This window comes from Thermobia domestica, chromosome 11 (genome assembly GCF_964235325.1).
Source record: "Thermobia domestica chromosome 11, izTheDome1.hap1.1, whole genome shotgun sequence".
In the NCBI taxonomy this organism is placed as follows: Eukaryota; Metazoa; Arthropoda; class Insecta; order Zygentoma; family Lepismatidae; genus Thermobia; species Thermobia domestica.
The window spans coordinates 250,996,838-251,023,587 of NC_137464.1; the positions used below are offsets into that span (position 1 = coordinate 250,996,838).

The 26,750-nt window shown below is 37.0% G+C and overlaps 1 protein-coding gene across 1 annotated transcript in view; it reads right to left on the minus strand.

Annotated features, from left to right (window-relative positions):
* The window catches only part of LOC145663799 (uncharacterized), a 197,741-nt gene extending 171,341 nt beyond the window's left edge, over positions 1-26,400 (minus strand). Inside the window, exon 1 of the mRNA XM_081729887.1 lies at positions 26,369-26,400. The gene's annotated coding sequence lies outside the window, so the exon portion shown is untranslated. The remainder of the gene's footprint in view (positions 1-26,368) is intronic.
* Positions 26,401-26,750: the final 350 nt, after the last annotated feature.

A 26,750-nucleotide genomic window follows, 5' to 3' on the forward strand; every position in this document is an offset into this window, starting at 1 on the left:
AAATATTTCGATTCATGAAAAATTATTTAACTTGTTCCTACATACTACTGAAAATTGTGTGAGCCATGCAAATTTTCAGATTCTTTAAACGATCTTTCACTTTTTTACATTTCTGTACATGAATTCAACCAATTTTATGATTGCTGAGGAATTGTTACTTATTACTGATATTTCTTTTAGAACGGAAAATTTTCCGGAAAAATATAGCGGAAAATTTTCCACCTCACATCACTACATATATTGTTACAGATGGCTGTAGGTGCTGTTGTTCACTCTGAGAAATGAATCTTCTTAATAAATCTCTGTTAGAAATTCCATCAGACTAAATATACTTTGCTGAGTGAGTATCAGTGGAATGGACATACCATTTCGCCGTCTAAAAATGAAATAAAAATCATAGTGTAAACTGGTAGTTAAGTCAGCAGGCGACAAGAAAATTGGTCAAACGAGAAGACACCATTAGAGACACATGATCCTAGGTTTTAACCCCTATGGTCTCACTGGCCTCACTAACTGCCTCCAATAAATAATTAGATATATTAGTACAACATGTGGTTATTTTTGATCTCTTGCGTAGTATTACATCCAAAAGTTTCTTTCCTTTTACTTTTTTAATTCAAAGCTTTAAATATACTAAATTTTAGTGTTCGATTCGTGAGAGGAAGGTTGGGATACATCCGCTTGTATTTTTAGCCTACTTCTGGTACTTGAACCACATTCAAAAATTGCAATTTTTGTCATCTAGCATCTCCTTTTCTAAAATTTCATAAATCGTAAAGTATTCTAGTAACTTGTTCTATGTTTCCATTTGAACAATCTATTTATATTCTTATTCTTTAACTCTGTTTTTTTTTTATAGGTATTGCATTTATTTGAATCTGGTCTCTAAACTTACATTTAGATAATGAAAATTCAAAGTATATACGTATATCGTATTCAAACGGATGTAAATGCTCCCCTAAGCCATCTCTTGGAAGCGAGAAACAGTAGTGAGAAAAATCTACCATATACTCATATAACATAATTTTTGATTTACTAATTGATTGTAGAGTTAATGGGCACATAATTATTGATGCGTTTGTTCCCCGTTACGAGGAATTTGATTTTGTATGATTATTTATGTTCGCACCAATTCCTCCGGATATAATTATAGAACCTGGGGAAGTACAAACTTGAGTAGTGGTTCAGATCCACTTATGTCCCGTCTCACATATCAAAAAAAGGAATATGTATTTATCATATATATTAGACAATTTGAATCGAAATAGCAACTTGAGCTTTTGGTGCTTACGAGTTTAAAACTCATATAAACGAATTTTATATAAATCTCAATGCACAGATTTTTTGTTTTAAATATCTAATTTATAATTCAATTTTGGAGATTTATATATAATTGTGTCTTCATATACCTCCCTACCTGTGAAATGAAATCAGTATTTTAAAAATGAACTAGTTAGTGATTTCCTGTTATTTTTAATGCGTGACAATGAATCACTTCCTTGAAGGAAAAGCTGATCGAAAGATAACGAGAGGTGTTGAGTCCACGGCTGAGTGGACACCTGCAAATTTCTTATCTGATTACTTCCAAAGACATTTCTCGGTTGGATGAGCAAGGGAAGACTTTTTGCTCTCTTATTGAAGATTGAAAGAGATGATAAAATGTGTACCCTTGAAATACGTTATATCCGCATCGCATAATTTGGAAGTCTAAAAACTGCAATTAACATGTTACATTAAGCTATTGTTTTTGGAAGTTCTAAAGAAGGTTGGGTTGGAATGGAAAGATCGAAGAATCATAACAAACTTGTATATCAACCAACAAGTAAGTGTTAGAATAAGAGAGGAAATGACAGAGAAGAGTACAATATGAAAGAGAGTACCAACAGGTATGCTGTCTGTCGCCTACATGATCTAATATCTATCTAGAAGTGATAGTGAAAAAGAGCCTACCCGAGGTAGAATGATTAGGTTTATACGGTTTGAAGATGATATGACACTTGTTGCAGAATGTGAATAGAAAATCAATAAAATGTCGGAAAACTTGGGGAAGGGCTGCAAAGAATATAGAATGACAATAAGTGTTAGAAAAACAAAAGCCATGGTGACTGGAACGAAGGGGCCGGTGTCTGATATAAAAGTAGAAATGGAGAAAATAAAATAAATGATTAGTTTCCGATACCTGGGTAGTATTATTAGTGATGATATGAAGTGTGAACGTGAAATAAAAGCAAGGATAGCAATAGCGATTAAAGCATTTACGAGGAAGAAACTACTATTTTGTGGGACCTTGAACAAAGAGTTGAGAAAAAGACTAATAAAATGCTTTGTGTGGAGTATTGTGCTGTATGGGGCAGAAACATGGACAGTACGCATAAATGCTGAAAAATAACTGCATGCTTTCGAAATGTGGATGTGGAGAAAAATGGAGAAAATCAGCTAAGTCGAGCGGAAAATGAATGAGAGGGTGTTAGAAATATTCAAGGAGAAAAGAAACAGTTTTAGATGTTGTTAAGAAGAGGAAGAGAAACTGGTTGAAACATTGGCTTAGAAGAAATTGTATCATGAGTGACGTGCTACAGGGTTTGGTGGCAGGAAAGAGAGGGTGGGGGGCGAAGGAGGCTACAATTAATGGATGATATCAAAACAGATAAATCGTACGTGAAGACGAAAAGATTAGCGGAAGATCGTTGAGCATGGAAACTTCTCAGTGGTAGCCAGTGACTTGCCAATAATGGCAGAATACCTATGATGATGATGATGATGATGATGACGTTAAGCTAAAACAGAAAGTAGCATTTCGTTATAAACTTTTCCCATTAGAATTGTATTTCCTCATGATTCCTTGTTGGTTGCTGGAACTCCGAAACACTCTTGTGGTTGTTTCGAGTGAATAAAAAAAAAATTGTAAAACTAAGTTGTACAGATTACTTATCGCATTTCAAATATGGAGTTTAAGATAAGACAAAATGGCCTCCAGCGGATTATATCCTATTCATAGTAGGCCGAGCTATCACATTCACAATGATAACAAAATGATTTTTCTTCTTTTCTTTTCTATCTCTCATGTTTCCTAAGAGATTAAAACCACTTGATTGCATACAACCATCGTATTTAGTATGTGTTTTATGTATAAAGAGGTAAAATTTGTTTCATCCTTTTTAGAAAAGGAAATAATTTTGTACATTTACTCCGTAGTAGAAAAAAAATAATAGTTTGTTGAGAATCTGGCATTTTGACACTAAGAAGTCCGAATCCCTTTAATTCGGAGGAATAATAATTTCAAACATTTTTTCCCATGGTCCTTAGTGTTTAATGAAAAAGTTCCAGAGATACGACGCATTCCATTTTGATATAACTTATTAAGCTGAACAAAATGTTGTAAATGATTATAAATTCTCATGAGTAGTTTTTGAGATAATCAAGAAAAACGAATCTTTTTTTGTAAACTTAAAAATTAATGTACGACAATCATACCATCTACTGGAATGAAACTGAACCTGAAGTGTATCATCATCAAGTATTTTTCGTTATAAATGAAATGATACGAAATATTTCAGTTTAGCGTCCCACGATTATGCTATTCAGGGTAAGGAAGACAATTAAGGCAAGTGAATGATGATGGAGGAATTGGTGGAATGATCTTATGATCATTACAACGTTATGAAGCTAACTATCATGATCCCAATAATAATAATAATAATAATAATAATAATAATAATAATAATAATAATAATAATAATAATAATAATAATAATAATACATTGTTATTGACAAGATAAGGGCTGTTTATCAAGATGTTTCTATGAACCGTCGTCCTCAGCTAACCTCTCTCTCTTGAGGTAGTGGTTGTCCGGTTAATATATATTCCATTGAGAGCAGTTCTTTTCTACCTTTCCCTCGTGTTCCTTCTACTATACCCACATAGAACAGAGAAGTCGCTTCGACGTACAAGGAACGTTAGTGCCGTGGATGTCGGGACGTTCCACGGATCTCCTGCGGAAATCCATTTATGTCCTTAAAACGAGATTTACTGTTCGACTTCTGAGATATTACTGATATATTTCCAATATAATCACAGGAGAAAACATTAGACATCCAATAATTATTACATGACAGGCACGTCTGATTGAAACCGAAGGGAAATTTCGTGAATATTTACTCTAATTCTTAAAGTTTCTCCTGTGACAGGTACATCCCATTGAAATCAAAGAAAAATACCATACATATTTCCATTATCCTTTATGAAGTTTCTACTGCCAGCCTGAATGTTCCGGGACACGCATATGACCCATGGATATGTTTTGCTTTGTGGATAGCAGATCCTTCAGAACATAACTTCTGTAACAGTATATTAACTAATTACACCGTACGTAATAGCTTTTCTGATTACATTTTCCCCATTTTTTTCCTTTATAGATATATTCACGAATTTTACTTATCGACTAGATTCTTTAAGAGTTCATTTCGGATTTAAACTGTAAATATTTCGCTATATAAAAATTAATAATTTTCCCCAACTTGCAGGGAAATGTGAGTATTTTAGTCCAGATTGTTGGATATTTGTTTCTGAGGAGGCCGTAACCATGGTTTTTGGCTTCCAACGTAATAATGTAATTTAACTTGTTTCCAAGTGAAAGTAGATTTTCTAACTGAAACTGAGCAGTGAGCCGACGAGGTGTATATATATGTATGTTGACAGCTTCCGCATAAATGACACAGGGACTGGTCGAGCTGTTGTAATGTTGAAGCTATTTGGGTATTTGTTGGCAATTCAGGTGTCCAAGATAAGTTATTCTTGGGAGATTTTCCCTAATGCAATATGTTAGCTTAGGTGATCCTTAGTATTTTCCGTAATAGATTGCACTTTATTTGTTTCAAATCACGTATTTTCGAAGGAAGAATACGAACGGTTTTCTAATTCCAATTTACCAAATGTAACTTATTTTAATAATAACGCATTTCGAGTGTCGTAATATTGAACTATGTTTTTCATTCAAATGAAATACCAAAATGAAATCGAGTTACTTCTCAATAAAAGAAAATAATACCAATTGACCTCTTTAAGTAGGCAACCATCAAATACGTAGAGTATTGCAGGTTGCATAAGAGCATAGGCGTTCGGTCAACGTAAAAGAATGCAATAATATAATTTTGTTCGTTATTGAAATGAAGCAACAAAACTGAAATTACATTTACTTTTCAGTAAACGAAAATAATACCAACTGGCCTCTTTAAGTATGCAACCATCAAATACGAAAAGTATTGCAGGTTGCATAAGGATGCAGGCGTTCTGTGGAAGTAAAAGAATGCAATAATATTGAAGCATGTTCATCACTGAAATAAATTAAAGTGAAATAGTTGCTTTAAAAAAAATGATGTCTTTAAACAGGCAACCAACAAATGCGTAGAGTGTTGCAGGTTACATAAAGAGACAGGCGTTTAATCACCATAAAAGGATAGTGCAATCGGTTTTACAAGGCAATCCAAATTTTTTGTTTTCTTGTAAGTTTTTAAAACTAATTTTTGAATTAATGGTCTGCTTTCAGTAGATTAAAGATTAGAGATTAAAGCAGATCACCACGGCACAATACTTGTGACAAATTTCATTACAAGGAATCATATTGTTTCAGTATAGCGTCCCTTTCAGCACCGAGGCTATACGAGATGTAAACCTACAGTTTAAAGTGAAAACCCAACCACTGTAATAAATTCAACGTTTCCCTACAAAGAACCAAACTCGAGACGACGTTTACCAAAGACACGTACACGAATCACCAAGCTAGCGTAAAAGACTAAGGAATCGTCTTGTGAACATTTCCGTATTTTGTATATGATACTAGCACTAACAATAAAGCGTGCGCTTCGACAATAAAGCATATGTTGGTGTGCTTGTCTATGATACATAATACAGCATTAATAATGAAACCGCTGTTTTGTGAAGCATACGCTATTGTATTTGTCTATGGTAGTAAAAATCACTAAAAATGAAGCGTGGTAAGTGTGGGTGATTAGGGCTACTCTAACAAGGGAACCTTCCGAAAATGATAGTTGCAGTGAAAGATGTGGCCTATGCCAATTGAAAGAGCTGTAACAGAGATGAGCATTCCCAAAAAATTAGCTGCCCATAGGAATAGGTTCAAGAAATATAAGGGGTGGAAGTTCGGGAAACAGCAAGGTTGGACAAGGGGGAAAAGTGCAAATTCCGCAAAAAAGGGAGGCACGGCAAAATACAATGCTGACAAGTGATGTATAGAAAGAGACTTGCCACAATAGGGAACAAATGAAGGCCACCAGTGGGGTTAACAGTGTTGCCAACTGCAATGAAAAGTACATGTTTTGCAAAGAGCACTACATGAAGTGAGTGCAATATTCAGTGTCATGTAGAACATAAGATATGGCGTGTATAATCAGTGGTACAATCTAACGAAAGAAGTTCGAAAAATACGGAAAAGACGAAGTTGGCCATAATGCGCCACATTTGATCACGAGCTGTGCATATTAGAATGAACAAAACAAGAAGCACCAACTATGCAGGAAACCGACGTACCTAGAGTCGAAAAGAAAAACGAGTTCCAAAGTTAGCAGCACTGGCCATGAAAATCCAGACAATTCTAATATAGTTAGGCCACTCGCTTCACAAAAAGAAAATTCCAGCAAGAGGCATTAACCTTCGCATCATTTGTACATGCTCGTCCACATTGTACGTGCAATTGTTCGATGAGACAATGGTCCAAACAGAAGATACATTTGCAGAGAGCACAGCGAATACTGCCAATCCGTCATACATGGTTCAATGATCGCCTGTGAATGTCTCGAAACAGTACTCTAGAGGTGTCGGAACCTTTGGTGGTCTTTTTATCACATATCCACACCAGTAGAAAGCAAACATAATCAAAGGCTTGATCTGCTGTGTGTTGCTATCTGCAGTACTATCACCGCAGTACTATGCCTATATGATGTATCCAGAGTGTCCCACCTAACTCTGCGACTGAAATAGTTTCAAAGCGAAAAAAATGTGACACATCCAGTTGTGCAGGAATGTACCCATGTCAGCGGGCGAGAAACTTCTGTGAGACGCAAGTGCCCCCAAGTCCCCCATTATAGGGTCCCAGGGGCCAACTTCAAACTTTCAAATAGCACCATCAGTCGAGTTATATTTCTTTCGATAAATCATGGAATATGCAACAACGCATATCAGAAATATTTACTATATGGGATTTCAAAATGGCCGCCAAAAATATCTGCTCGGTGACAAGAACAACGTGCATTTTTGGCGGCCATTTTGAAACCAGTGTTTCATATGACAAATGTTTCTTATAGGCGGTGTTGTATCTATCCAGAGAAATATCATCCGCACCCTGTTCCCATTTGAAATGTTGCGGTTGACCTCTCGAGCCTTATCATGGGGACCCTGGGGACTTGCTTCTTACAAAGTTTTCTTGGCCCTCGACATGAGTACATTCCTGTGCAATTGGATTTGCAACATCTCTTTTCGCTTCGCAGCAATTTGAGATCACAATGTTCGATGCCATGTTAAGACACAACATATATTTGTGGCGGCCATTTTGAAAAACATGCTTCATATAGCAAATGTTTCCTATATGTGTTGTTGCACATTCCATGATCTATCGAGAGAGTTACCACTCGGTCCCTGTTGCCATTTGAAAGTTTGAAGTTGGCTCCTGGGGCCCTATGATGGGGATCCTGGGGGCACTTGCTTCTCACAGACTTTTATCATCCCCTGACATTGGTTCATTCCTGCACAACTGGATCCGTCACATTTTTGTTCGTTTCTCAAATCTTTCAGGTCATAAAGTTTGATGGGACACCCTGTATATTCCCACATACGACCCAACCATGACATAATGTTTACTTCTATTATAGGTTGTTGGCTTAACCCAACCATTTCATGTTCCCCGACTTGGCATTGCCTCAATCACTCCAGCATTGATGCATTCCGAGTGATGCCTGTTGCCGGAATTTTCTTTTTCTGAAGCGAGTGGCCTAACTATATTAGACTTGTCTGGATGTTCATGGCCAGTGCTGCTAACTTTGGAACTCGTTTTTCTTTTCGACTCTAGGTACGTCGGTTTCCTGCATAGTTGGTGCTTCTTGTTTTGTTCATTCTAATATGCACAGCTCGTGATCAAATGTGGCGCATTATGGCCAACTTCGTCTTTTCCGTATTTTTCGAACTTCTTTCGTTAGATTGCACCACTGATTATTCACGCCATATCTTATGTTCTACATGACACTGAATATTGCACTCACTTCATGTAGTGCTCTTTGCAAAACATGTACTTTTCATTGCAGTTGGCAACACTGTTAACCCCACTGGTGGATTTCATTTGTTCCCTATTGTGGCAAGTCTCTTTCTATACATCACTTGTCAGCATTGTATTTTGCTGTGCCCCCCTTTTTTGTGGAATTTGCACTTTTCCCCCTTGTCCAACCTTGCTGTTTCCCGAACTTCCACTCCTTATATTTCTTGAACCTATTCCTATGGGCAGCTAATTTTTTGAGAATGCTCATCTCTGCTATAGCTCTTTCAATTGACATAGGCCACATCTTTCACTGCAACTATCATTTTCGGAAGGTTCCCTTGTAAGAAAATTCAATCTTGCAGCACTGGATAGCAATGCAGAATGTAAAACTCCTCATGGAGGGAGAGCCTAGTACGTGAGAAGTGTTAGTGGAAAAGTGGATGCGTATTGGTTTTATAGTTTTCGTTGTATGAAGAATTGAAGTTACGCCCTTGAAGGTAAGTTGTTAGAATTTGACTACAAGTTAAAATTCAGTGTTGAGGATATTGTGTATCTTATAGCACGTATTTTTCCTAACAATGAAACATTTCTTTATGTAAGAGCGATAGTTATGGGTCAACAAATAGTCAATTGTTCAAGGCCAGTCAGCGCATGGAAATAGGATTGCTGTTCAATGATATGAAAATATGTGTAAATTGGATGAATAGGGCCTAGTCATTTGGAGCGAATAGAACCACCATAATTGTAACATATTTTATAGATTTTTATACACTAAATGCTTGTCGTCATGTTGTTTTGAAGATATCTTCACATACTAAGAAGCCTTTAAGAAAAAAATATTAATTATTTTGTTACTGTTTGATTTTAAATTACCAGATACGACAGAAAAACTGAAGTCAAATGGACTGAAGAAGTTGTTCAGGCGGCATTGCAGGCAGTTAGAGATGGTATGAGTCAAAGACAGGCAGCAAGGATGATGTATGGTGTTCCCAGAACGTGCTTGCAGAGAAGAATTAGAGGTAAGATAAGTTTCAAACCAGTTGAAAAGAAAGGAAGACAAACATATTTTTACAAATGACCAAGAGCAGGAGTTGGAAAAACGATTAGTAAAAATGTCAGAATGTGGTTTTCAAAACCAATTATGAATCATGCTGTGCTATAGAGCCTGGATCTTCTACTGAAATACCGAAAGGAAGTCAAAAAAGGAAAGGAGAAAACAAAGAACTTAAAGTTGATTACAATATGTGTGCATTTTGTGGTATTTCATGTTAACACCCCAATTCTTCATCCTTCGGCGATTGGATATCTTGTGTAAAATGTAAAACTTGATATCATGCATGATGCGTAGGGCAGAGAAGGAGAAGATGTTCACATGTAGACAATGCTTGATTGTCTCTACTTCTTAAATACAAGTGTAACTTCAGACTCAAGTGAAACTATCGAGTCTCGAGTGATTATATTATTATTATTATTATTTCATACGAGCAATATAATTTCATATGATATTCTGTAATCTACTGTATTCCGATTATTGTACTAATGTTCTATGCTTACTCTGAATCTTAAAAGAAAACCATTTTTTACAATATTGTTCTTTGAGAACTCATTATTTTATGAATACTTTGTAATCCAATGTATCACAGTGAGAGGAACAATATTTTTGTACTTACGTTATTCATGAAAAAAAAAAACTTATTTTTTTCGCATTATTGTTCCTTATTCGGACTATTGATAACATATATGTTTGTTGTCTTTATAAATAAATGTATCATCCAAATATATTAAATTAGTGGTAAGTAAACTTAATGGCCCTATTCACCCTTTGGGTGGTCCTATTCACCCAATCAACAATGATTAATAGGGCCACTCGTAATACTTTGTCTTATTTAAACCTTCTCTCCAATCTTAGAGGATGTGTAAACATTTCTGGACGTAATCAATGGATAATGGATGTAGGGAGTATATTTACTAGAAATTCGGAAAATATAGTAAACAATGAAAATATAGTATAGTATAGCAAGTATTTTTTTTTTAAAGTGGCCCTAATCACCCACAATTACCATAATAACTGCAAGAAGTGAAAGAACGCATCACTGCTATTGTGTTGAACATTGGCGGGAACACATGGAACGTTTGGAACATAATGGATTACGGTTTGGACGTGACTAACGACATACACACATTGAACACCTGTAGCTTGAGTTGAGTTGAGTTAATTTTGAGTTTAACGTCCCTTTCAGCAGCGAGGGTATATGAGACGGGACCTACTAATTAACATGGAATCCGAACCACATGAACGCCCGCCGGGAATCGAATCTGAGTACCCCACACCAAAGACGTGTACACTAACTACTTAGCCACGAAGGAGCTCTGAACATCTGTAGTATGTACATGAAACTTAGTAAATTCATATCTTTTTATTACGATTAGGATTTAGTTTCCTACGCTTTCGGCATCTATGGCCATGTTAACCCGTCATGTATGAGGATAACGCCCCTCGACGATCACACTATTAGGGGAAAGAGAAAGAAGAAAGGATTGGGGAAGGAAGGAAGCAGCCCGCGACCTACGTTAGGTACCATCTCGGCATTTGCCTGGTGGGAATGAAGAAAGCCCAGGAACACCTCACGCAGGATGATTTACCTGAAAAAGCTTTTACAATTTTTTTCGACTGAGCGTCTCCACCGGGAATCGAGCCCGGGACCACTCACACCAAAGATGACTACGTGATGTATGTTTTCATATATCACCCATCTTTGTAGGTGTTAAACATCTACACAGTATTTTGTAATCTGATGAATCATTTATACTAATCTTGTGTGTTTGTACTCATTAAAACCAATAACCATTTAAGACTAATAATGTAAGTAATTCATTGGAACATTCAAATAGGTTTTATTTACCGTATTCATTTGGTTTTTGACCGTTATGTATAGAAATAAAACACTTCCAGGAATCATGTCTGAACAAATTTGGACGAAATGTGGGTATCAGGTGAATCCTGAATCTGCTTCCTGACATCAATGTATTGGAGAATGAGACTATATTTCCTTTTTAAAATCTCTCTTTTTTTTCGGTCAATTTTTTCCCTGTCTTTTTTCTTTCTTCTAAAGGTGCTATGTTATGGGATACCCATTTCGCACCCAGTCTCTGTCGGCTGGAAAAGAGCATATAACCTGTACTGAACATCGTACCAAATAGAGCTATAAATTTTCACTTCAAGTGAAACCACACTTGGAACGATGATTCCATTTCTTCTTTCTGTGTGTATGTGTGTGTGTGTGGGGGGGGGGGAATATGCTCTTGCATTTCTATTTTGTCCTGCACGTATCGCCTTTACATAACAACTTGGTATAAGGTTTCATGTAGTGTCCGAGACGGTTCATATAATGTTCCTTTTTTTTATTACTTTTTAAGGTTCATTTACATTATACTTCGTTTAGAAGACAGAAAATTAATCTACAATTTTACGGTACAGTAGAGCCTCGATTATCCGAGTCCCGGTTAAGCGAGCCTCTGGATTAACCGAAGGAGTGTAAAAATATGAAGATTAGAGTTGTAAGAAAATGAAATAAAATCTTTCAGTTTTACTTTCCAAGCTACGTTCCCAGCTAGGCTAAAGGAGACGGTGAAGATGAGAAATGAATGTAATAGTGCAATGAATAAAGAGGAAACAAAACCCTGAGAAAACTCACGAACACGTTGTTTGTCCACCACAAAGCTTAATTGGCGTGACCGGGAATTGAACCAAGGTCCCTACGCACCCTACCACTGAGCCACTGTGCTCCACACACAATTGTTATAAGAGATGGAGATGATACTGGCTCTTGCAGAACCTATATAGGACCCAAATCTTAGGGCTCAGTCGTCTGTCATCGTGTATCGCTATATCTCAGCATCAAAGAGAGGCCAAAAGATGTCCCAGAATAACAGTAATTGTAGACTGAATATAAAATGCGTGCTAAGTGTCAAAAAATGGAAAAAGTTTGGTTTAATGTCAAAATGTGGCCTATGTGCCTAACACTGCTCAGTGAAAAACAGGCTATCCAATATTCACTGTGGAAGTAGTTCAAATAATCCCCAGAAGAACACGCATGCCTATATGTCCCATCAGTTCTGAAGTAACATCTGGGTTGTTTACTCAATATTTTCGTTTTGGTACTTAGCACGGATTTTATATTCGGTTTACAATTGACTTTTGAAAAAAAATAAGTTTTTCACAGTACTGTACGTAGGTAAAAATAAGTTTTCTTTAACAAAAAATAAGTTTCATTATATTGTATGTATCAAATAACAGTTGAATCCCATATTATCCGAGTTCTTGCGTGCCCAAGGTAGGCTTGATTCCAATTACCTCGGATAATCGAAAGTCTACTGTATTTTACGCAATATCTCCGTTTCTCTATATTAGAATTAGACTCAAATAGTATGAACTCCTCCTCAAACACACTATTGGGATTCCAGTGGCGACGATTGCGTGCTACAGTAACCGGCGTGGCCCTTCAATGCAGGTCTCTTGAAGGAGATACAATGTAGTGGGGAACACCTGTACGGTGAGTTTTGATCTTGTCGCGAAAACTGAACCAAATTCAAGCTTCAGTTCTTGTTCTGAGCCCATGTTATTATTTTATCCACACTATATTGTTTCCCATCTCATCACTTCTCGACAACGGGCGTGGTTCGTCCCATTTCATCGCTTGTGATGAGGAATGTGGCTTTTACCCCTTATGAGCTCCCATTTCATCGTTCCTAAAATTTAATGGCTTTACTGTTTCAGTGTTCCTTTAATTATTTTCTGTTTTAACTTAATTATTATTGCAATTTGTAATAATATTTACCATATTATACATAATAATTGCCCTTCGTTTAGGTAATTTTTAATTGTTGCAAGTACGAATACAATTGCTTGAGTGGGTCTCACTAGTTGTTGAGTGGTTTGAAAATACACTGTTAAAGCTATTTGGAATTGTTTTGAGCGTAAGCACAGGACCACAAATATGACAAAGAAGTGGCACGATAGATTAGTCCGGAGAGTTTCAAATTGCCATCCAAACGCTGTCGAACTCGACACTGTTTTAAAGGAAGATGTTCTACATTTCGACGCACTGCAATTAATAGCAGAACCAAACATGAAACACAAGAAGAAAAAAGGAGTATATAGGTCTCGATAGATGAATATCTGTCTCCTTAAATAAATTTGAATAACATAGGTACGTTGGTCAAGTTCTTCGATATCTCGGGTACATGGTTAAACTTGAATGAGTGCTCGTTTCAGATTGAGTGTCTGATGAAGGCAACGTTAAGTTGTTGAAACTGTAACATTTTATTTTAGTTTTAATAAATAAGAATATTAAGCTCTGGTCAGAGAGGATAGTTTCTTAAAATATTACAACTTAGTTGAGTATTTCTAACTAGATATCGTTTATATAATTATTGTTTTGTTAATAAACTAACTAAGTCTACGATATATGCAACCCGAAAGTTCCATGTCGCATTCACGAAAGCTCTTCACTTACTTTGTTCTTAGTCAACTGGATCCAGTTTCTACTTTCTGTTCCTATTTCTTCAAAATTCATCTTAATATTGTCTTCTCCAACGGTGCCTAGGTCTTCCTAATGGTCTTTTCCGATTGAGTCTCCTGTTAAAAGCTTAAAACTCCTTCTACTTTCTTCCATCCTGGATACATGACTTGCTCACCTGGACTTCCTAGACTTAATGACCCCTAACAACAGAAGCGCCGGGTTTTGAAAGTCGGTATCAATATTTTTAATTCACAGCCCAAAACTGGGGGATCTGAAGCGTAGAATATTCCAGGTTTAGCGAGAGGTTCTACCCGAGAAAATTTGCAAATTGACCCTCCTGAAAATCCGGTTTAAGGTATTTTAGAATGAAATTTGGGAGTTTTTTCACAGTGGAATATTGAATGAGAGTATGGCAGCGTAATCAGCGATATTTTAATCTCCTGTCTTTGTTCTCATCAGGTCATTCTGAGCGTTAACCTTTGGGTTTCTAGGTTTTAAAGAGTAAAGACAGCGAATAAGTTAGTTAAACAGAAGAACATTTAAGCGCATGTTGTTGTAAAATGAGAACGTACACAGTGAAGCAAATGGAAATGAAATATTTGTCATTTTTGTCTGGTTCCTGAGAATCCTTACGATGTTATACTCAAAGACCTGAGCACATCCGGAATTGGGGCCGATGCCTAATAATCTTAGGGAACGGTACAAATTATGAAGCTTCGGCCATTTCCTTATTTCCGTCCCTTACCTCTAACAAATTTTCCGTGAGCGATCTTTCAGGTGACCATGCAGACCAGGAAAGAATCGGTAGTCGTCATTCTTTGAAGAGTCAAGCACACTTCAGGATACATATCGCTGCGCATTGTCCTGCTAAAAAATATATAGCGTTCGGAGTTGTCTGAACGAAGGGTATAAGTTCGACCACTAACTCTTTCCTGATGTAGCTGTCACTGTAAGGTACTTTCAATGCGTAGCAGCCGAGGCTGGGTGCTGTATCCAACGGCGCTCAAAACAGTGAAAGATATTATGTTTGATAATGCTTGCTGGGAGATTGTGCTGCACCATGTTAGTGTTAAACGCGCGCACCGCAATTTTTGAAGTATACGTTGAAAGAGAGCATCCTATAAGACAATTTCTACAGTACAGCACGCCAGCGACAGTGTTTATGTATCAATTGTGGCCAGAAGTGTTTCATGTTCTGGTTCAAAGGGAGCTGACGTAACGTTTGTGTCCTGCCAGTCCTAATTTCGGTAGACGCCGTTGAACGGCACTTTTCACTACAGCTATAGGAACAAGTTATATGTCATTCTCTGGCGTAGTCACATTGTGGTCTGTACTGCCTGTTCATTGCCGGATATGGTTCTCCGTTATTCATTGTCTCTACATACGTATCACTGTCGTTGCAGTACATTTTATATCCGTACCAATTTTGCGATGAGAGAAACCACTTTTCGGTAGATCAATCATGCGGCCTCGTTCAAATACAAGCGTCTGTTTATATTGCACCAGTTTTCGCCGACAATACATAATGATGCTTGCCTACAGTTTTCTGCTCTCCTGTTTACAGCCAGAGTGCTATGTAAACAGTTCTGTCTTGGTACTACTTCACGCAAAGATCCGCGGGCGTTGCTGGGCTCACTCATTCGACATCCTGCAGTAATATTAATCGTTCGTAAGTTAAACTCTGCCATCTAAATGCTGTTAGTTAGTTTGTAATGCCATTATTATTGCTAATTGTTGTAATTTCCAGAAACAGCAGCCCTTCATCCATCATATATCACGGAAAGGAATTACTATCGTGACGGTAGTTTGATGGTGTCCAGAGGCACAATGATCACTACCTGTTTCAGCATTGATGATAGTTCTGTGATCACTCGAAGATACCCAAATGAGATTCTGGAACAGTTCCACGGCATTAAGGGAGTATTGTGGATCCCAAATTCGTTCTCATGGACTACAACCCCCCACATATGTTAGTCAGTTACTTTGAGAATATCGCTCGAAGGAATGGCGAATCAAGTCTCCCGATATAAATCCAATTGAATACTTGTGAGATGTTGTAGACAGAAGGATGGCAGAACATCTCACCCTTCCTAAGACCTAGAAAGCTGAAAGTGAGTCAGACGTTTCTCATTTTGAGTATTAGTTTCGGGATATCACATTCTTTATTAAGAGCTGCTTAAATAATTCGCGATATGGGTAAAAGTATAAAATCGCATTTTGTGATCAACGTGCCCCCTTTTTTTTCTGTGTTTCCTTGTTTTATTTATACTCATACGGCTGCATGGGTGTCAACAAGTTCTGTTCGTTTTATACTGTTTGCTGTGCGCCACTACCGTATTCGTAACGCAATATCGTAGTCTTGCTTTGTCTCTGTATCTGTGCACTTGCTTTAAAAATGCCATGAAACATTTCTTCAATACGCTTGAGAAAATACCATTGGTTTTACCCAGCCGTGTTTTTGATGTAGACGAAGAGGTTGTTTGATCTTGTTTATATTTGTTGGAATGTCTAGTTTAGAAATGGGTTTATAGCTGTGTGGTCTTTGTACATAAATGAATAAGTAAATAATATCTCTAAGCATTTCAGCGAGAAAAGAACATACTTCCTCGTACAAACGAACGGACTAAATATAAAAATAATGGCAGAGGTACTGAGCAATCTTAGCATTGCGGGTTGATAAAGTTATCATTCAGCAACTAAGCTATATGAGACGTGGAGCTCAGTTTAACGTGGGATCCGAACCACATGACCAATTATATGGTTTATTATTGATGAATGATGCAATCTTCACTAAATGGAAAATTTACCATTATAAACAACCATTTCCGTGGCACATCATTGATTTATTTCACCAAGCAGACATTTTTTTAAATACAAGAGACCAAGCCAGCACCCAGTTTTTTTTTTTTTTTTTTTTAAGGAAGTTCAATACTACAAGACAGTATATCTATGTAAGCCTAGTATTTGAACCTGTGTTATTCTTCACCCGAAATATTATTTTTTATAAGAAAAGAAAGAGTACAGATTAGGCGTAAAATCAAATCTTTAGGCGAGCTCCTTCGTGGCTAAGCGATTAGTGTACGCGCCTTTGGCATAGGAGGCGTGAGTTCGATTCCCGGGGAGCTCATGTGGTTTCGATTCCACTTTAATCAGTAGACCCCGTCTCATATAGCCTCTCTGCTGAAAGAGACGTTAAAATCAACTCAACAACTCAAATCTTTAGGCTTCCTCAATTCTCTGTTATACAAGCATAGTTATTTAAGAAAGTGTACAACCGTTAGTCTGGTTACGAACTTTTTTTGGGGGGGGAGGAGAATCTGGACCCGCGTCCTTGCAATAGACGTATCATTCATGATACTCATAATATAGAAATCCCTCGTGGAATAATGGTTAGCGTATGCCGTGTTCGATTCCCGGTGAGAGATCATGTGGTACGGGCCCCACATTAAGCTGTAGGAACACATCTCATACGTCTATTTACTATTGAACCGGTTTTATATTCTACTTAGGTACATCCAGTGGCGGATCCAGGGGGGCGATCGGGGCGATTGCCCCCCCCCCCAGAAGAGGAAACTTTCTTATTTTATATATAAATAAAACAAAGTTTGGAGCTCTTAGAAGTAGCTCTAAGTAGCAGTATTACAACTCACCGCCCCCCCAGAAGTTCGTCCTGGATCCGCCCCTGGGTACATCCGAAAAGACGATGAGTAATCGATAGGTACTGTCATCTATATTCTCAGAAACAAGATGCTAAAACTAGATTGTTTTTATCGTAAAGAGTATAGATGAAATGTAGAATCATATATTTATGCTACATTGATCAATTCTCTTTTGAATAACTATCAGTGGCGTATTTAGGATTTTGTTTCTGGGGGGGAGGGCTATGCACAACACGTAAATAAGCACTTATATTTTTCCTTTTCAACCTTTGGAACCCACAAGCGTGTCATTGGGGAAGTAGGAAAGCAATTGCCCACCTGAGTTTGAGAATTAAATATATTTTAATTTATTATCTACTAATATAGTACTAGGGGGGAAAACGAGGAACTTTTATGTCGGTGAAGGACCTTACCCCCTCCCCTCAGGCAGGCAAATCTGAAACGACGCTGCTGCAAACACACGTTGAATATTTTGTAATCTCATTTCAACTTAACTGATTCCATTTTAGAAAAAAAAATGGAAATATTCAGCTTTATCTGTGTATGTTTTTATCTGAAAGCAAATGTTGAGGCAAGTTGAAGCTAAAATATACTGATTGCAGTTTCAGTGGCAAGAATTATTGCAAACTGGTGAATCTTATATGATATGATATAAGAATTTAGCAGTGAATCTAACCTTTTATTCAGTTCATAGAAGATAAAATAAGCATCCTCTTGGCCTAACTAATTTCCCGGGCTACTTATTCCCCCTTTTGATTTTCTTTACATTTACCTTTCTTTATAACTAAACGATGTAAATATTCCTGTGCTATATCTAGGTAATAACTAAAGTTCCGTTATGTTGATATCCGTGCAAGATGGTATGGAACACTAGTTTCGCTTATCAGCTTCTCTTAGTTTTGATGTTATTGACGACGGGCGACTTGAATCACAACTAACAACGGTCGAAATTATGATAGGAGAAATGAAAGAAAGTTACAACTAAGAAAAAGAAACAGAAGAGTAGAATGGATGAAATAAAGAAAAGAAAAAAAGAACGCAGTTCTTACATGGAATGAAATTTGACAAATACAATATTATTTCTGAACAAAGAGCATAAGAAAATATAAAGTCAATGAAATTCTTAGAAATGGTAAGAAGAATTATTATGTTATGTGGAATGCGAAAAACTAACAAATTTATTTCGAAGGAGCTTGAGCCCGATAGCTCCCCTAAATACGCCACTGAGAACTATAGTATTATGAAGAAATTCTACAAATGTATTTCGAGTTATGAAGTTTCTTCGGGAGGAGGTCCGGGCGCAGAGGACCCCACAGAGGCGCGTCCCTGTCACATAATGTTGTCATTGTGTATCATACCACAGACTGAAAGCGCAATAGAGGAAAAGTTCTCCCGTAGCCAGCAGGAACAACTAATGCAAATCCACTCTCCCGATTTTCATTTGTTTGTTAAACCAATACTTAATGTTTAACGACTTCATTACGAGCCCTTGCCATGTTATTTATACTATTAATCAAATATTTACTCCCAAATTGGAGCATTTTGGACGAGTTTAGATTTCCAAAAACTGTATACGAGGGCAATTCAAAAAAAAAAAAAGTTTGGTTATCGATGACATACACTCGCAACTACAGAACTTTCATTATACACATTATATAAGTACAAGATTACATTACTTTTCAACATATTCATAATTCAAATTAAGGCACTTGTCATAACGTTTTAGAAGGTTTGAAATTCCTTCTGCAAAACAATCTCCTGCCTGGGAATGAAGTCAACTGGTAACCATCTTGAACAAAACAGTCCGGTAAATTTGGGGTAGGTGAACAGAAGGTTTAGATATCGTAAACCGACGGACTTTAGGGACAGTTTTGTCAATTTCGTAGACGAGTACATTTCGTTGAGTACAAATGGGCGCCCACTTATTGCCGCATCGTGCACATCAGTTCGTCCATCTTGAAACATGCGACACCATTCACGTACGACACCTTCACTTATCACATTTCGTCTGTTAACACTACACGGTTCACAATGAATCGCAGCTGCCGAAGTTTTCCTTTTTTTCTCTCACTCTGAAATCGTATTACCGCACCCACTTCACATTTCGCGGGGTTTTCTATTGGAGCATTATGGACGAATGAACTGTAACGTAAGTTTCTCCTTCCACTGGTCACTATTGCACACAGCGCCACAGAACTGACGTCACTCTTGCCGGTCATTTCTCGCACATGTGCAAACGGAGTTTATTTTTCGAATTGTCCTCGTATTTACTCTCTGTCCGTCCGTTTGTCCATCCGAGAGACAAAAAAATCTCCACAACTACTTGATGAATCATCAATTTTGCCTTCAATGTAGAGAGTCAAAAGTAATGAATCATGTACGTTGACGGAAATGATATTCGATCCGGAAGTTGTAGAAATCAACCATTTCCGGTTTCTGCTTTTGTCACTATAGAACAAAAATAGTAATAGATAGTGTAAAGCAGTTTCCTGTAATGGATTAAGTGTCCCAAGAGTTCATTAGAAATTTAAACTTCTGGGCTTTCGGCATCTATCAATATATTAGCTCGTCACTTATGAGGGATGCTAACGTCTCATTAAACCTCAACCAATCAGATTAAACGTATAGTCACTGGTTCCATCCCAGATCGCGCCAAGTGGACTTTGTGATGGACAAATACCCTGTGAATGGGTTTTCTAAGGGTTTGCAGTTTCCTCCTACTTTCTTCATCCTACCATTTAATTAATTTCTCATCATCACCGTCTCCTTTAGCCTAGCCGGCATAGCCACGATACGAAAAACTAGAAGATTTCATTTTCAAATGTATCATGCATGACGTCCCTCGGCGATTACACTATCCGCAGAAAATGATTATATTAGGTACCATCCCGGCATTTGCCTAGCGTGAATAAGGAAAATCCAAGAAAACCTCACTCAGGATTGCTGGCTTGAAAAAGCGCTTTACACTTTTTCGACCGATTGTCCCGACTGGGGATCGAACAAGGGACCGCTCACTTTGATTTAAATTCTAAACGCTCTATCAAAACCGGAAGTCATTTAAATCTACTAAAACTTCCGGTTACAATATTGATATACATAGAACAAAAACGGTAATAGATTGCGAAAATCGCTTTAAGTTTAACTGTAACTGGAAGAAATCAACCACTTCCTGTTGTTTTAACATTGATCACTATGGAGTAAAGACGGTGATAGATAGCGAAAAGCGGCTTTCTACGTACAATCAATTGAGGGTTCCAAAAAAATATTTCATCTTCATTGTAATATCTCTACTAAAACCATAAGTAGTATAAATGTACTACCACTTCCGGTGTCAACCATAATTGAGTAAATATCACGCCATAAAAAAACTAAATGCCTTCATGTGCTGTACACGTGACGCTGCTACTTCTTTATGAATATATTTCACTCATAGGTTAGATTATTCGTAAGACGTGAAAGACGTAAATCCAAATAACCCTCTACATATTTTACATATCTATCAGGTTATGACGTAGTAAGTTAACTTTCATTATTATTATTATTATTATTATTATTATTATTATTATTATTATTATTATTATTATTATTATTATTATTATTATTATTATTATTATTATTATTATTATTATTATAACGAATTAAAAAATATTGTTAAATTCCCAAGGAATTCATTCAGACGATTTCCAAAATTCATAGAGTAAATAATATGTGTTTGTACATTAACTGAATAATTACCTGAACTCTAGTGACTCTACTTGTGTTTTTTCAGAGTTTGTGTTTTACATATCTTGATTCAATACCAAGGTTATGCAGAAGAGACGACCTCTACTATTAGCCTGGTCATCAAAACCTATATCAGGCTATAACCTGGTGCTGTTTGCGGGAGTCACAGATGATGATATAAGATTAATACTTATAATACATAAGCTGTTACCCTTCAATGCTATCTACGACTTCAACGTGTAAAAATGTTAATCTAGGTGAACTCGTCAATTTTTTTTGTCTTGTTTTGATTCTTGGTTGTCTCGTCTCGAACTGTAAAATAAATGTACTTCTTGTCTCGATTTTGGTGACGTTTTCGACACGACATGAGAAATTTCTCGTCTCGTGCAGAAACAACGAAAATATTTCATTGTCTTATACTTTCGTCCCTCTAGAAGAATCCGTTATTGAAATCAAAAAATGGTAGATATCTACCCCCAACCGGTTTAAATAGAGGAAATGAGAATGAAATGAAATCTATCAGTTTAACTTTTAACACTTATGTCCGTTAGGCTAAGGGAGTCGGATAATTAAGGGAAGTGAATGATAATGGAAGACTTGGTCGAATGAGAATGTGGGAGGAAAAGGGAGTACTCCAGGAAAATCAACGGATATGCTGTCCACCACAAACTTACTTGGTAGGAGTTCGAACCAGGGATCCCATGTACTGGAGATAAGCACTCTACTACTAACCCACCGTGCTCCTATTATGTCAGTAAGTCAACTAATGTCATACTCAAAGTTCTAACATCAATTATATATAAATAAAAAGAAATTACAATGTATCGTCCCAAGTAACAAGAAAGCTTTCGGCTAGTTGGCGCGTGCTTGGCTTACGCTTGCCCTTTCAACGCGTACTTTCATACAATTTGCCTCTTGTTGTACTTGCAAGCAATATTTTAGATCCTTCGCAGAACGTCATAGCATCACTGGCCGTTCGTTGGCTATTGACTTGCCGCCAGCGTAAAACGCTTGCGTCAAGCTTGAATGAAGCACTGAATGCAAGGTTGCCCCATGTAACTTCGTTACTGTAATCCAGCTTGAGGCATGCTTCTACGCTTTCCAATCAAGCTGGATGCAAGTTTGCCGACTTCCAATGCAAGCTTACATCAAGCGATTTACAAGTTGTCTTTGCTACTAGGGATGTATCATATGCATATACATATTCACTGCAGTTGTCAAAAAACAATAATAAACTCTGCTAAATAGTATAAAGAACATCATGCAAAACGTACATTTATGAATGAATGGGCTTACGCTTATTATAAGGATTAAAATATATATAAATATTTCTCGCCTAGATGATTATGCAACCCGTGAATCTCAAATGATTTGAGATTTGCATATTAGCGTTATGCGAAATGTACATTCGTGAAAATAAATGAGGTATGGAGAGTCACCGTTAAACTCACTGTTACCCTTAACAGGTTGATTTCATTCACGAACTCGGCAGGGATAATTGCTCTGCCTTCTTATTACAGAAAAAAAAAGCATAATTCAAAAGTTCGGTTTCATGTTTTATTGTGTGGCGTAACAGACAGTCGGATTAATATTACAATCTTATAAGTTTCACCAGTCTAATCCTAATGAAAATGTAAAGGGAACAATGGTTGAACGATTACATTATACCACGCCGGGTAGCGTTGTCGCTAACGCGTTCGTCTTTTGTGTAGGAGTTCCCGGGTTTTAATTCCCGATGGGGATACTTCGGTCAAAAAAGGTGTAACAGCTTTTTCAGGTCAGCCATACTCAGTGAGTTTTTTGATGGGTTTTACCTCATTCCCACCAGGCAAATGCCGGCATAATACCTAACATAATAATCTCAGTCCGCTTCCTTCCTTCCCCATTCCTTTCTTCCTTTCTAATTCCCCAGTTAGTGTGATGGCCGAGGCCCGTTATCCTTCATATATGTGACAGGCGAACATGGCCATAGATGCCGAAAGCCCACATATCTAATTTTTAATCCCTAAAATTACATTATTACAGAAACCTTAGGAAACATAATTTAGTCAAGCCAGGAAGAAAAAGACTGCAGATAAATAAATAAATAAATAAATAGAAAATCTGGGCGTAAATAAATATAAAAGTAAGAAGCAGTTAACATACCAGAAAACCTATCAGTTGACCTTCCTCGTTATTAAATGGTTAGCAATCGTACTGGAGTTCAATTCCCGATAGAGTCCCATACGCTTCAAATTCTACACTAAGCTTACAGATCCGCGTCTCATATACGCTTTCTTGAGCTGAAGAAGAAACGTTAAAATGCAAAAAGACCGATATTAATGTCGTAATAACAAGTAAGAGAAACATATTTAAAGAAGAATAAAGAACGTAATAAACATCGTTAGTCTACATAAATGAATACTATTAGAATCGAAATCGGCATGCATGTGTTACGTGTATTATCCGTTCACTTTATTCAAAATCCTCTCGTTCGTTTATACTGGGTCACGGTGGTCTAGTTGCTAGAGCGTGTGGCTTTGGTGAACGTAATCCCGGGCTCAATTCCCAGTGGCAGAGTCTCTGGAATTAACTGTCCTGGACATGTTTCTGATCGTGTCCCTATCCATTTTGATAAGGGTTTTAAAAAAATCAATGTAACAGGGAAATTCAGGTGCTCACGAAACTGAGGTATCATCGGTTGATTTTTAGGCGGGGAGAAGTGGTACAAGGTTCACCTCTGGTAGGTAGGATCCCTGGTTCAATCCCAGCTCGCATAAAGTGGGCTTTGTTGTGGACAAGTACCGTGTGCGTGGGTTTTTCTCGGGGTTCTCCCGTTTCCTCCACTTTATTCATTCCACCATTTCATTCATTTCTCATAATCACTGTCTCCTTTAGCCTACACGTCTTATACGTGGGATGTAAAACTAAATTATTTCATTTCATTTTTTCGTGTATTGCGAAATGGTCACGCAGCTTAAAAGGAAACTATGAAATAAGCGGGTTGCATAACATGTCAGGCGAACATTCAATTATCCATGTCTATGGTATTATTATTATTATTTTTTTAATTAAAAGCTCGAATTTCTTTTTTTTAATAAGAAGTACATCACAAAAATAAAGAACTTAAATCATTCTTGGTTTTAATGACAATTTTGGTCCTTTAAAATTTTTGTCCTGTACTTAGAACTCTACGTATAGATTGTTAAACTAAAAACAAACAAAAATCATTTTTTCAGACGTGTAACCTGAGCAAGGACGCCCATCAGGGGGAGCAAGGTGGGGGCTTGTCCCCTCCCCTAAGAGGAAATCTTACTTGGGAATATCGAAAGCCCAATAGAATTTTTACATTAGTTATAGCAAAATTTGAAGCTATATTTGAAACCTCGCTTATATTTGCCCCCCTTCCCTTGGAAACCACAACATGGACGCTCTTGAACCTGAGAAATATTAATTGTACGAACATTGTGTTTGTTATTTTTTTTTTAAAAAAAGAAAAATACTATATTTACTATACAAGAGAAAGAAAATATAATGAAATCATAAAAATCGTAGCCCCAACACTCAAAGACGAATATTACAGGCTAAGGAGCCAACTCAACAGAGAGATCCATGGTGACATAAGAAATCAGAAAATTAATGTTCTACGGACATATGAATCCAGCTAGGTTCACAAAACGAATAATTGAATTCTACGGAAATAGAAGCAAGGTATAAACCGGCCCCATAAAATAGATTAGCAATCTAAAATTAGCAAGAATCACACACCACATAAAAAAAAAATTTAAAAAAACGAAGTATTTCACTTTAACGTTTCACGATTATACCCTTTAAGCTAAGGGAGACGGGTAATTAACGGGAGCGGGAGACGGCAAGTATATGATGATGGATGAATCGGTAGAATGATAACGTGAGAGGAAACGGAAGTATCACCGAGAAAACCAATGAAAGTCAACATCCAAAACAAAGAAGATCTTCAGTTCTAGAATTTGTGAATGGCAAATATATCAGAGGGTGAAACTTGGCAGTGACGCCTCTATTTCGGGACCGGGTGAGCTAGGTCTTACCAGATTTCTCAATGACAAAAATAATTTAAGCTATTCTTTATATATTTTTAAAAGTTTATAGTGAACTCATGATATACCTATCATTGTCTGGATTCTGACTGTCCCCCCCCCCCCCTTCAGTTTTTACCTTTTAGATTCACTCTTCAAACTTGGTCTGAAGAGATGAAAGAAGCGGACAGAAAAAGAACGAAAGAAATATTTCTACAAAGGAAGGCTAATAATTCCCCTAAGTATTTCACGTAGTCGCTTAAAGACGAATTCACAATTAAGAGGAAAATATATATATAAAAACACTGTCTGGTATAAAATACTAGAAATTAGAGTCACAGAAAATAGTTTCTACTTCAATTTACTGAGATAAACTAGACGAAAAGTAGAGGATTAACTGAGAACTAACGAGAATTAGAGGCAGAAGTAAGTACGATAAGTCGTTGAGGAAACATACAAAGAAAGGTCCATTGTTCTTTCTTAAAATTTAGCGTCCCATTTTAACAGCAAGGCTATATGAGACGTGGAATCCGAACCACCGTAATGTGTTGAATTCTCTCCCACCGGGATCCCTTTCACCAAAAGTGCGTTGGCTAGCCATTAGATTAGCCGGAAGGGCACTAAGAAAGTGCATGTGGGGGATTAATAAAATAATTTAAATCAAGTTCCTCCCCAAATTTCCTCACGACGATGGGTTATCACTAAAAAAAATCCACTAGATTTTCCACCAACTATAAGATGTAAATAATGTAAAATCACTATTATCTTTTTTAAAAAAACTGCCTTTTAGATAGATTTCCGCTTGGTATAAAAACACAGACTTTTATCACCATAAAAGTTACGTATCGCTGCTTCTGAAATATAGAAATGTTTCTTGTGCTAAAATTATAAATGAAAAATATTTTTCTCCATATCATTAAAAATATGCATACAATAGAAAACACTTCTGCATTTTTAACGGGATAAAAATACCTGGCAGACACACAAAATTCACACATCATCCAGCACGACTACACTCGTAACACTATTAAATTACGGGAGACGAGGAACGGAAATTTCAGAAGAAAAGGTGAGAGAGAGAGAGAAAAGCAAAATTTGTCACGTTACGACGATTTGCCATCTCGTCATCAGGTGATGGGAATCCCCCCTTGGTTAGCTTCACTTACCGAGCGTTCGTTCGTCGCTCTTCGCTCGCTGATGTTCCACTGTCAGTTTTGCCGCTAGTTCAGGCGGCTCATTTAGCGTTTTCTCTATAAGGTCGTGACGTCACGAATCAAAGGTTGCCAGTTGTTGAGGTATTATATGAGTGCGCAGCGCACTGAAAGATGTGAAATATGTTAAATAACTACATCTGGAAATGTGTGTTAATGCCTGCTTGTCCGCGAGCACTGTCGAGCTGTCATAATCAAAACATATTTCGTTTGTGTTTCTCTGTGTGTTGGAAGTGATCGATATTGTACAGCATTTTAATTCAAAACAGAAAATTAATACTGATTTTGAGTATACAAAATTAAATATTTTAGATTTCATTAGACTTCCAAACTATAC